Genomic DNA, 12,327 nt, shown 5'->3' with positions numbered 1-12,327 from the left:
TAAAAATAATGGTTGGTCGGGAGCAAAGGTGATGCAGGATGAATATATGTGAATCTATACCGCACAGAAATTTGTGCTCCCGGGAATTAATATTAGAAAAATGAGTTGGCGTATGCAGGTGATGAGGATGTATGATGTAATCCATGAAAAATAGCTTTTATGTTCGGGAAACATGAAGGCAGTTTTGGTCATATTTATTTATCTTTACAGTCGTTGAGCTATTTATCAAATTTTTCTTCTATATTAAAGTTCAAGTTAAAACATTACCAAGTGAATCGAATCATTTCCCATAATTTGTCAAATTTTATTGAATTTTCCGACCCCCATTTTCCGTTCTACACATATTTTATTCGCACGTTTACCTAACGTCCACGTCTGAATTGAATGAAAATCTTTACTCCCTTTATTGTGTTATTGGTGTTAAACAACGAAAACCTGATTGAAAACCTGTTTCCACTGCTGTATACCAGAACGTACCGCATGAGCAACGATTTCCAAATAAACGGCTATTGATTTCAATGAATTTTTATCTTTAGACATTATTTTCATTTTAAATACTCGGCACGTGCTCGGATATATGTCAATTCGTTTGTGGATCGACCTGTGGAATGGATGGTGAACGTGATCCAAATTTTAAATGTTTTATACTGCATATGTTGAGTTATTGGTATGAAAAGTTAAAGAATTTTCTCACATTCATTTTCAGTAAAACGTTTTGGTACATTTTGGGATCATACTGAAATACTGTAAGATTTAAAAAGTTATTTAAAAAAAAGGCTAAAGTAAATAGTTTCGCCCTCGGCTAACGTGTTCGTATTATAGTTAAAATAGTTATTTATGTAACAACGTTTTATACAATGAATAAACTAGCATACATACTTAAAATAATCTTAGTGTGTCTTCAGTGTCACGTGGCTTTTATCGCACTAGTGCGATAAAACCCATTGCAAATCCTTTATCGCACTAGTGCGATAAAATGCGTTTATACGACATTGCACACAGGTGGCGTAAGTTACAAATATCATCACTGAATTGCATAAAATATGTCAAATCGAATTAATTTAAAAAAATTGAACATTAGGTGATACCTTCAAAAAGGATATTACTTGTGCAAACTAGGAACCGATATTTGGATGAAATGTATTAGTTACATGATGTACCAAGCCGTGTTTGCTTAATAAAATAAATTGCAATAACTAGGTCCTGCTTTTTTTGTGGGTCAGGATCATAGACTGACTGATTCTCTCAATAGATTTTTTACAAAAATATTACAAAATGATCTGTCTAGCAAAGTTGTCGTGCTATAAAGCGATGGGACATATATTCTCTACGGCATATTGTTACGATCTCCGTTATAGTTCATCTTCGAACTACACCTCAGAATTCCCATCGTTTGCTCGCACAACGCAATTCAAGCATGAGTGGTACTCTATATAGGGTACTGAAACGTGACCATGTGCCATGTAAAATAGAATACTTTCTGCAGCTGACCACTATGATCACTTTTGCTTGAAGTGCGTTGGCTCGCTTTTTTTTCGGAATAAATTCCGAATTATTCCGAGAAATAGAAACGAAGAAAAACAAAAAGCGAAATACAATCAGAGGCAGTGAAATTTTAGCATGATTTGCTTCAGCTGATCCACGCAACAATCAAAACTGTTTTACGTCTTTATATACGGTTTTACCACTACCACGCGCATGCGTGTAGCAGGCCGTATAGACAAGCGTCAAAAGTTTTTATTGTATGTGTGGATCAGCTGAAAAACAGCTGAAGCAAATTCATGCTGAAATTTCACTGGAAAGACTAGGAAAAACTGTAAAAACAGAAAAAAATCCCAAAATAACTGAAAAAGGAACAAACAAAAAACTTTAAATAAAGACCATTTGAACGGAATTCCCGTTTATCCACTCCTCACCTGCTAGCGTCATATGCTAAAAATTTTCTTTATCTACTATAAGTTGAAAAATAGCTATTTTCATAATAAGGTAGTAAATGGGAGTGTTTTGCGCACTAGATGTGAGATTGCCGATACGAGCGAAGCGAGTTCGGCAACACATCTTGTGCGCAAAACAAGCCCATTTACTAACTAGTTAGCAAAATAGTGTTAAGTTATGGCAATCGAATGCACTCTCAGATTTTTCACTAAGCTGTACAATTCCATACATTCTCGATCAAAAGATAAACTGAACTAGAAATGAATGGATTGAAGAAAAGTGAACAGAAAAAAGTAGAATTCATGGAAACACACGGGGGTGAGGCCAGTGAGACCTAGCTGTCGATCAACTATTCAAATATATACCGAACTACGGGACGATTTATTGAGATTTCGAACGCGCATTGATTAAAACTAGTCAAAGTTTGAAATTCAATTCTCAGCGTTTTATTTCCATTTAATTTCAAATTTGTTATTTTCGAATAAAATTAAAGCCCACACTGTCATCATGTGGATGTAGCATTTTCTTAAAAATTTGCGAAAAAATTGACGTTAAACTTCCGAGCACTGGAAACCAATGGTCGTCACCAAATTGATTCAGCAAATCCACGCATTTGCTATGTAACAACATCAATTTCGCATTATCTTCAAAGTTCAAGCCTGGCTCTTGCTGTATTTCAGTCAATACAAATTGATAGTCCGGATGCGCTGCTAAACCTTTCGTGTACATATCGATCAATCGTCCCGGCACTGCCGGCTCACATCTTTCACATTTGCATCGAAATCCATACTTTTCCATAAAATGGTTTTGGCGACGAGATACTGATTCACCATCTATCGACTCATTATATCGTATATACAACTGCTCGCCAGCTTGAATGGGTCGTGTCGTTATGAAAACCAAACGATTTTGGTAATTGACACGGAATACATTTGGCTCACATGAGTGATTGATGTAAGACGATGCTATGCACAGCAATCTTGCGTCCCCGGGTGCTGGAACGTATGCATTGGTTGAAGCGATCATGATATGATGTAACACCAAATGCATAAAAAAGTCCTTTCTTTCCTCTGTATTGAACCGTTCTATGATAAAATCGCGTGACATGAGATTGTTATACCAATCGCGTGCCAATTCCAAGTAGTCTTTCCAAGTTGATGTTGTAAAGAAAAAACTGAGTTGTAGAAACGCTCGATATTTCGATTTTTCGTCGTCAAGTGTTTGAGGCACTGGTTTTGATTTTTCTTTGACCACGTTCCTGAACAAAATCCATCAAGCTTTCAGCATCGGGAAAAATGCTTAGTGCAACAAATATCGAATGTGCAATGAATTCTAAATGCAGTTCCAGTTTATTTGTATCATCATAAATGTACTTGCATTCCACCTCATGAACATTTTTGGCGTTAACACAGTTTGTGTCGCAAAACATGGCATTTGTGCACTTCGGACAGGCTATGAAGTTCATGGCAGTTTTTAAGCAAACGGCACATCTTCTATATCGAGTTTCACCTGGACGTCCCATGAATTGCTTCTTCAACCAAAACTGTTTTTCCTGCCGGAATGTAACAATTTGCAGTGACGAATCGACCCAATTGGTCATTGGCTTGAATTTGTAAAACATCAGCACATCCTGGTAAAACTTCGCTTGACTCATAACTCAACACCGGCTCAAATGTTTTCGTACCCTCACCAGCTTGAATTGATTTTAAGCAATTTTCACGTCGTTCGATCAGCTTTGGCAGCAAATGTGACGGATAGTTCGCTTGCACTGCCAATTCAATATCAATAAGACATTTTTCGTATTCCTTCAGATGAAAGAAACATGCTGAACGATTTGCAAATGCCATAGAAACGTTATCCGAACCGATCACAGCAAAGCATAAACTTCGATTGTATAAAGCCATTGCTTCGAGCCATTTTTGCTGTTGAAATTTTTGATTGCCTTCCGAACGGAAATCTACCGATGATTTATCACCTTTGTGAGTATATGAAAACATGCCTCGTAATGCAGGCGCCATACTTGCTTCGAGGTTGGCTGTACCCATTTTTACGTTTTCGAACAAATTCACGTACGACGATCCCGCAATATCTGAAGTCTTTTTCCATAGTAAATCCATTATTTTGATAATTTATAAGTATTTTTGTCGAAATTAGTGATGATAGCGGATCTGAGATTTCGTTGATACGTCTGGTCGTGACTGACTTCGTTGTCGAATAGATTGTTCTCGTGACTACCGCAAATATCGGCGATGGCACTGCCGGCGCGATGGGTCGGTCCTTTTTTCATGTGTTCGTTTACCTAAAATTCAAATTATAGCAACGGCACGGAACAACCGTTTTAGGTGAAAATAACTTTCGAAATTTGTGAGAGTAAATCATAGAATTACACTCTTACTGTAATAAACTAAAATGTAAAGCGATACGAAAGTGAAATTTGACTAGGTATTAATAGGGCTCGAAACAGATCGTGCTGACCTGATCTGAATCTGAAAAAAGGCTATCTGAAAATTTCAGATTCATATCCCGATCTCTGATGGCCTGATCTGATCTGATCTGAAAATTGGAAACTGATCTGGTATGATCTGAAAACTGAAAATTTGAATCTGAAAGTTTTTGGATCAATCTGAAATCTGAAAATCAGTATGACTAAACAAATGCTAATTTACCAGAAATTCTTGAACTACTAGGCTCCGTGAGTGCAGGGGAACTAATAAAATCAAAAACATTTCTATAATAGTAGCAATTCTTAGAATTTCACATTTTATTCTTGGAACTTCAGATCGCTTTAGATCATTCAGATTGGATCAGATTCAAGTTTTCAGGTTTCAGATCAGACTCAGATCAGATCAAAATTTTCAGATCAGATTCAGATCGGGTAAATCTCAGATCAATCTAAAAAAAAATCAGATCGATCTGATCTGTTCCGAGACACAGGTATTTTATATATTTAATTATATATAGCAACACAATATACAGGGGACGTCATGTCAGTACTTAGCACATAATATATATTAAACACTTGTCACGAAGTGAAGTTGAGGCTGGCCGAGACAGATAGCGACAAGTGTGTACTCTATTTTATCACATAAGCGAAAACGAGGTAACAACATAGACCTGAAGTGTAATTTTTTCATTATTCCACAGCCCTGCTACTAGCATGAACACTGAATTGACAAGTGTCAAATTTGGAGGCTTTGGTGATACGAGCTACCGCTTAGGATTGTTTGTATTGTATGTTTTAACTCATACAACGAAAATAAGTCATCTATCTGTATAACAGAAACGCAGTGCCTACTGTGATTTCATCAGCCTCCGAATATTTTATATGTTCGTGCTAGTAGCAGTGCTGTGATTATTCTTATAGTTAAGCAATCTTGACATCCGAACACCGCGCGTATTTGATAAAATATGAAAAGTGTGTATCCTCACTTACTGATAACGGAACCGTACATTGATATCGCCCAAAACCACTTACAATGTGACGCAGGTCCTGTTATCCACTTACAAAAGAACTGATACCGGTGTAGCCGCTTACAGATTCGACACTCAAAAAGATATGCGTCACAACTGGCAGCTGATGAGGAAAGCACGCAAAAGTTTAATCAACAACAAAAATTTTACCCGAAAATTTCAAGAAAAAAAAAATGCGTCAAAAAGTGGCAGATGATTCGGCTTTCTTCCGTTTGAATTCCATTCTTCCACAATTTTAAAAATTTTCCTTCCTCAACTAATGACGCAATTTTTTTTTTGTTTAATTTTCTTTCCTTTCCTTTTTATGAAAACCACGAAACACGCATCGACTAGAATCTAAAATTCCATAACTTTGTCTTCTGCACGAGGTTTCTATAAGCCGTATTTTCCGAGTTATGGCTGACATAGCTCGCACTTTAAAAACTTATATGTTCCTCAGTCCTACAGAAAAAAGTTTTTTCTCCATTTTTTCAGTGTGAACGGACTTACGTCACGGCCCTTCACTAACGTAGGCATGATGACTCAATGTTATCGACATAGACGACAAAAGGGAACGATGAACACCAGCACAGTAAAACTAATGAAATAAAAGGTTTTGTATCAATTTGCTGAAAATACTAAGTTCAACGAAGTACCAGATTCGTTCTACTGAAAATATTGTTGCAACGCACTTTGACAAATGTCCAATTTGGAGGCTTTTGTGATGAGAGCTACCGCTTAATATTGATTGTATTGTGTGTTTTAACTCATACAACGAAAACAAGTCATCTATTTTTCCGAAAAAATCGCAGTGCCTACTGTGACTTCATCAGCCTCCAAATATTTCTTATGTTCATGCTAGGAACAGTGCGTTGATTGTTTGCATTTGTGACCTGTAGATGACCTGTTTTCATTGTATGAGTTAGGGCATACAATACGCACAATCTGAAGAGGTGGCTCTTATCACTAAATATAACCTACAAATTTGACACTTGTTAATTCAGTGTTTCGTCAGGACCAATGTTTTGATGACTATCAACGTCAAAGCTTACATCTACGTTTTTGTGTGACTAAAATATTCATGAATCGAGACCGCATAATAATGCATATATATGTATGTATTCCCATCCACCATTCATCTCTTTAATCCATTTGATTGTTTTCTCTGAATTTTTCTGCCACATGCAGATTCCAATTGAATTGTTTTCGAATCGTTTCATCGGATGTGTATTACTTTTTGTATAGTGTGTATGCTACTCGGATAAGTTAACTCGCTTTCTCTGTATTACATATTTCACCCGCAGGTCACGGACGAGAATAGAATTCCACCCCAGTTATATAGCTTCAGCATGTACCGTTCAATAAAAAAGTTAAGATAACGTAATCAATGCATGGCAAATTTAATTTCAGAATAGGAATCGGTTTTTTATTGGATTTAATGTTGGCATGCGAAAATCTTTCCATACATAAATTTCCTTGTTTCGTTGTCAATTGTATAGCCTGAAATACTGCGACTGCCTATAAAAATACATCTGCTATCAGTTCAAATTAAAATCTTTTTTGATAAAAATTTCATTTGAATTAGAGCTTATGAGAGTGGGTTTGATCTTCTGTCTTCAGGACTACAATTATACCTTATTCATGTATGATAAAAAATACGAAACTCATTTTTTGCTACCACATCCTACTGAACAAAATGGTTGATGAAAAAAAAATGTTGCTGTTCCATAGAATATAGTATATATAGTAGTGTCTGTTGTATGGTATAGTGTATCAAGCTTAATTCAAATATTTATGGTTAAAGTGGTATATATGAAAAAAGTTCACATTCTGGGTCAATATATGTGTTTCGTGTCGGAAAAGATATACTTCAGAATTTATGATTGAAAACCCTTTGCCTTTTACCAATAAAAATGTTAATTTTAGCAAAATTGAATTTTTTTATGAAAAATCAATTTTTGGTGAATAGTAATGTTGGGTTAAGGTTCTGCCGTAGAAGGATAACTAATTCATTTATGCTTTTCGAAAGGATTTTCCGATTTGAAGATCAGCGCTGACAATGTATGTGTCAGTCAATGAAAATGTAGAATCCTTATTAAGGAAAATTGAGATCACGTAGTGCTAAAGAAGAATTCGACGGAGACAGTACGAGGCAGACCCAAGGCTAAAGTGGTTTGAAATATATTAGAGTACGATACTTTCTCCATGAAATCGCTTAAGCTTTGGGTTCGTCCCTCGTGTAATTGTCACCAGTTTTGATAAATAACGCCAGAGGATCTACATTACACTGGATGGTATAAGGATGTTTTTTTTTTCAACATATAATTTCTGATGGTCATGAAGATTTTCAATGTAAAACAGCCAAAAAAAAAACCTTTTGTAATAAATGTACTTTCTATGCTTGCTCGTAAAACAAAACATGCTTGGGGAACATTGGTAAACTGGTTTTTCAACAGTGTTTAACATGCAGATTATAAAATATTCTGTGCTTCTTTCTTTACATTATGAAGAAAGCTATTATTATCAACATTTTTAACGGAATACGGAACCAGCAATATTATGTATCAAATAGAGAACTATACCGAACAACAAAAGCTTTCAATTCATTGCTTGTAGCGCTAGCTCTATAACAAGCAAAGTTTCCATTTTTTTTTCATACTTTACAATAGAAATTCATTCCATCGGAATATAAATTTAGGTCAACGACAACAATAAAAATAAGGATAAAATAGCATGGGATAATTTATATCCTATGTCTGTTGAACATTTGTTCCTATCTACTAGCAATAATGGTGCATTGAATAACAAAAGAAGAGAGAGAGAAAAAAAGCAGCTCAGATCTTCAGGGTATAATTTCTTGATGGTTATTATTGTTATTGTCTGCGGACATGAATATATAATTTCAATGAACGACTACAATACTTACTACTTACTAACTCTCCAGCAAACTAAATGGCAGCGAGAAAATGTATGTCAGATTTTGGTTTCATGTTACAATATCTGAGATGAGGTTTACACAAATTTGGGGCTGGGTATGAATGAAGTAAGTTGTATATTATGCATGGTATATTACACGCACCCTTCAGTGAATAGTGACATTATGTCAAATTTGTTTAATGGCTGAATCAATACATTATAACAATTATAATACCATCTATCCCAACATTAAAAAAACATTAATTCATTCCTCGTTCATGAATTTTAAAATAGCAACATTTCGATTTAATTTATTTGTTGGTATGGTGTATACACTACGAGCGCATATTTACATAGATATATAATACAGGTTGCCTAGTAAGTAAACAAATTTTCAAAGAGATTTTCCAAACTTTATGCCATAGAAAAAAGGATCTAGAAGCGGAACAGGGAAGAACTTTTGTGTACATTAATTGAAGTGGATAAAAGGATACATGTTAAGCAAATAAGTGAAGTGAAAATGAAAGAGCAAATAAAACATAATTTGCAGTGAGAAGAAAGTTTGCTTATTTATTATTAAAAACTTGTTTAAAACTCTTTCGAATGCTAGAGAGTTCTGAATGGAAAATGTTTTCCAGTTCAACATTTAACGCGACGAGAAGAAAGTAAAGTTTACTTTATCAATTCCATTTCAGATGCGTCAATGCATTGGTTCAGCAAATCAACTCGAATGAAATATTCGTTAGCCCTATCCATACCCCATTTGTGTTGCCCATAGAGGGAACATAACAAAAACTTTACGAAAAAGTTTTAATATTCGCATCAATAAAAATTATTTTAGTTTTTTTTTTTTACTTAAAAAGCGTCTGCTCTACCGAATTTATACATACAAATTACAAGTCATCCAAACGGTTTTCGTCATGGACTGTCCAGCTGACATTCTTTTGTGAAGTCAGTGAAGTCACAAAGTAGTGTTTTATTCAGAAAAACTTTTATAATTTTGTTTTAAAAACCAGTTCGTTAATAATGATAGTCCTCCATGAGTAGAGAAGAAACTTATTGTGCTTTAATGAGTAATTTCAAAGAATATCATAATTAAGACATTATTTAAGCACAAAATCATTTGAGGACCATTCCAATTTTACCAGACACAGAATTCAAAACTGAGTCACTCGTGCTGTTATTAATATTTTGCAAGATCATTAAATATGGGTCGCTTGTTCAGCCAGTTAGCTTTTTGCCGTTGGCTCAGAAATAAAAAAATAAAAATAAATAATTGTTGTCGCGGATGTATCATTCTTTGTTTGGTAAATCGTTCGTCGATGGGGAAATTCCAGCTAAATGACAACAGATGCAGCTGTACTCACTTCACAAATCTTAACATTTTAACGGCACCTGTTGTCGGTTCGGTAACGTTTAACATAGAATATTTAATTTGAGGAGTGACACGGCAGAGTAAAATAAACCAGGCAGGAGCAGTTCATTTTCGAAACGTCAAATAAGGGACCGAATACACTGTATGAAAATGAACTCAAATGAACACTGACACAAATTGAAAAATTTTGTTCGCAAAAAAAATTGGACTACTAGATTATTCAGGTCCCTTGTCAAATCAGCGCTCCTGCCTGGTTAACTTTACTCTGTCGTGGGAGTGATTATGACAAACCGACCTGGTGCCTTTTCGTGGTTGTTCTGTATATCTCGTATATGTTGGTATTCCTGATCGTCAGAACCTCTATAAGTATGCATCGTGGTTAAAGTAGAAAAAAAAGTTCAACAAAACCAAACCTAAACTTATTTCACATTCAAAAAATCTACTTTTTAAGTTGCATATTATAAACGGAGAAAGATTTTTGAGATAAAAACTCGTTGAAACTCACTCACTCGTAATTATATGTTACAATTTATTCGTGTTTTCTTTACGTACTTAGCATAATTTTACTGAAGATATTATGTTTCACTACACGGAAAGTTTTTGCTAGAAAAAGGACTTTAAATTTTCACTGGAAATGACTTATTTGTTTGAAGATTTTGTTTCCTTTGTCCCGTAGAAGGTTTTTTGATGTTACCTGGAAGATAGATTGGTTTTAAATCGATTTTTTTTAAACTTAGCAGGTACGTTATAGTTATTCTATTTAAAATGCTTTTTTAGCTAATGAGAGGTTTCCAGCTCGAGCCGGAGACGAGTGCCGGAATCGATTTCGATAAAAAAGATTTTTAGCATAAGTTAGGAATAACGTTTTTCCTAAACGACATGGGAAATGAGCGACGAAGGCGCGATATTTCAACACTAGTTAGGAAAATATTTTTATATGTCTCTGTGTGGTATGAGTAACATTATGCATCAGCTCGGATAGGGAGTTTGGGCTTGGGCGCTTGTGTCCAAAAGTTTATTTTGACTATTTTTAGACCCGTACGAAGTACTGGGGTCTTATGCGTTTACGCATACGTCCGTAACACCTCGAATTGGATTCCCTGAGTAAGGGGAAACCTATTGTGGTTGTCTAGAGATGCCAAATCAGTGAAGAAAAAAATGTCCGTCTGTCCGTCTGCACGATAACTTGAGTAAAACGCATCCGATTTTGAAAATTCTTTTTTTCCCGTTTGGTAATGTCAAAAGACAGGCTAAGTTCGAAGATGAGTGATTTTGGATCGACCCTTCCCGAGCTGTGGCCCAATAAGTGCTTTATGGTTTTTCGAAGATATCTCCGGACATTCAAACGTTACACTTGTAACTGATACGTCAAATAAAAGGTATTTACAATACCGATCGACAAAAAAATCGGATGACCGACTCGTGAGTTAGACCCCTTGGTGTGAAACAGGCACAGGGCGGCAAGCAGTTTTTGCTTGTAGGTCGGCCACATTTCAACATATTTCGTCTGTTTTAGCTTTATTAGATAAGTATTGACCGTACCAATCAGGGAAAAAAAAGTTTTTGAAATTATGTTCTCCGGAGCGTGAGCTAGGTCTCTTGGAGTGAGCTCTTATCTGGCCGTACAGTGAACGTGGAGTATTTTGTCAATATCTCGAGTAAATTTTGACCGAATTTCATGAATTTTTTTTTGTTTGAAAGGTATTAACGAATGTAAAGCGTCGGTAAAATTTCCGGTCTCCTAACAAAATGGCTGCCGGTGGCCATATTGGATTTTAATAAAAGTGATATATATTGGGAAAAATGGTACTTAGAGTGTTTCTGTTAACATGGAAATAATTTGTTATGTGTGTGGGGTGTTTCAGGCATTCCATATATGGACATCTATATATATCTATATTCACCTATATTGAGCTATATACAGGCATACAGAGCTATATAATAGCATATTTATCTGTGAAATGTTTATTTATAGGAAAATATAGGTAAATATAGCGGTATATAGCTGTTTAAATAGGAATTTATGAAAGTTGACTTCGTACGGGGCTGTCTATATTGCCTCCGGCAATTTATTTGTATATGCAAACAAGGCAAAGAAAGATAATGTAAGTGATTTTAAAGGGCGAATAGCTTTTCAGTAGAGAATGAAGTAAAAGAAATGAAGAGTTTCACAGTAAAGGCTTTTGATACGAATAGGTGTTTCGTACGGGTCGGCGTTAGCTATGTTTTATCTGATCTTCTAGTTTTGACATACATTTGACTACATAAGGTTATGTCGTAAGAACTCATCAGCCATTTTTGCCAGATATGATTCACGTCTGCAAAAAGTTGGCTGGGGAACTTTTATCATTGATCAAGAAATGGGAAAGCAGACCATGTATGGTCGCATTGATGGCAACGATACTAGCAGAATTGTGTTATAAATTAGCTCAAAAACTTTTATGTTATCATCGTATAAGCTATTTAAATGAACGATCCTATCTTAATCATGAATTTCATAAATCATATAAATAAACATTTCAGGGTGAACACCAAGGAATGTTCATTGTTCATTACTGAATACATTCATACAATATACAAAAACGAACACATCATAATACCGACACAGAACACGTAGCATATACAATCAAATATAAACAGGAGTACAAACA

Source organism: Bradysia coprophila, unplaced genomic scaffold (genome assembly GCF_014529535.1).
Source record: "Bradysia coprophila strain Holo2 unplaced genomic scaffold, BU_Bcop_v1 contig_358, whole genome shotgun sequence".
Lineage (NCBI taxonomy): Eukaryota > Metazoa > Arthropoda > Insecta > Diptera > Sciaridae > Bradysia > Bradysia coprophila.
This window is presented reverse-complemented; position numbering follows the sequence as displayed.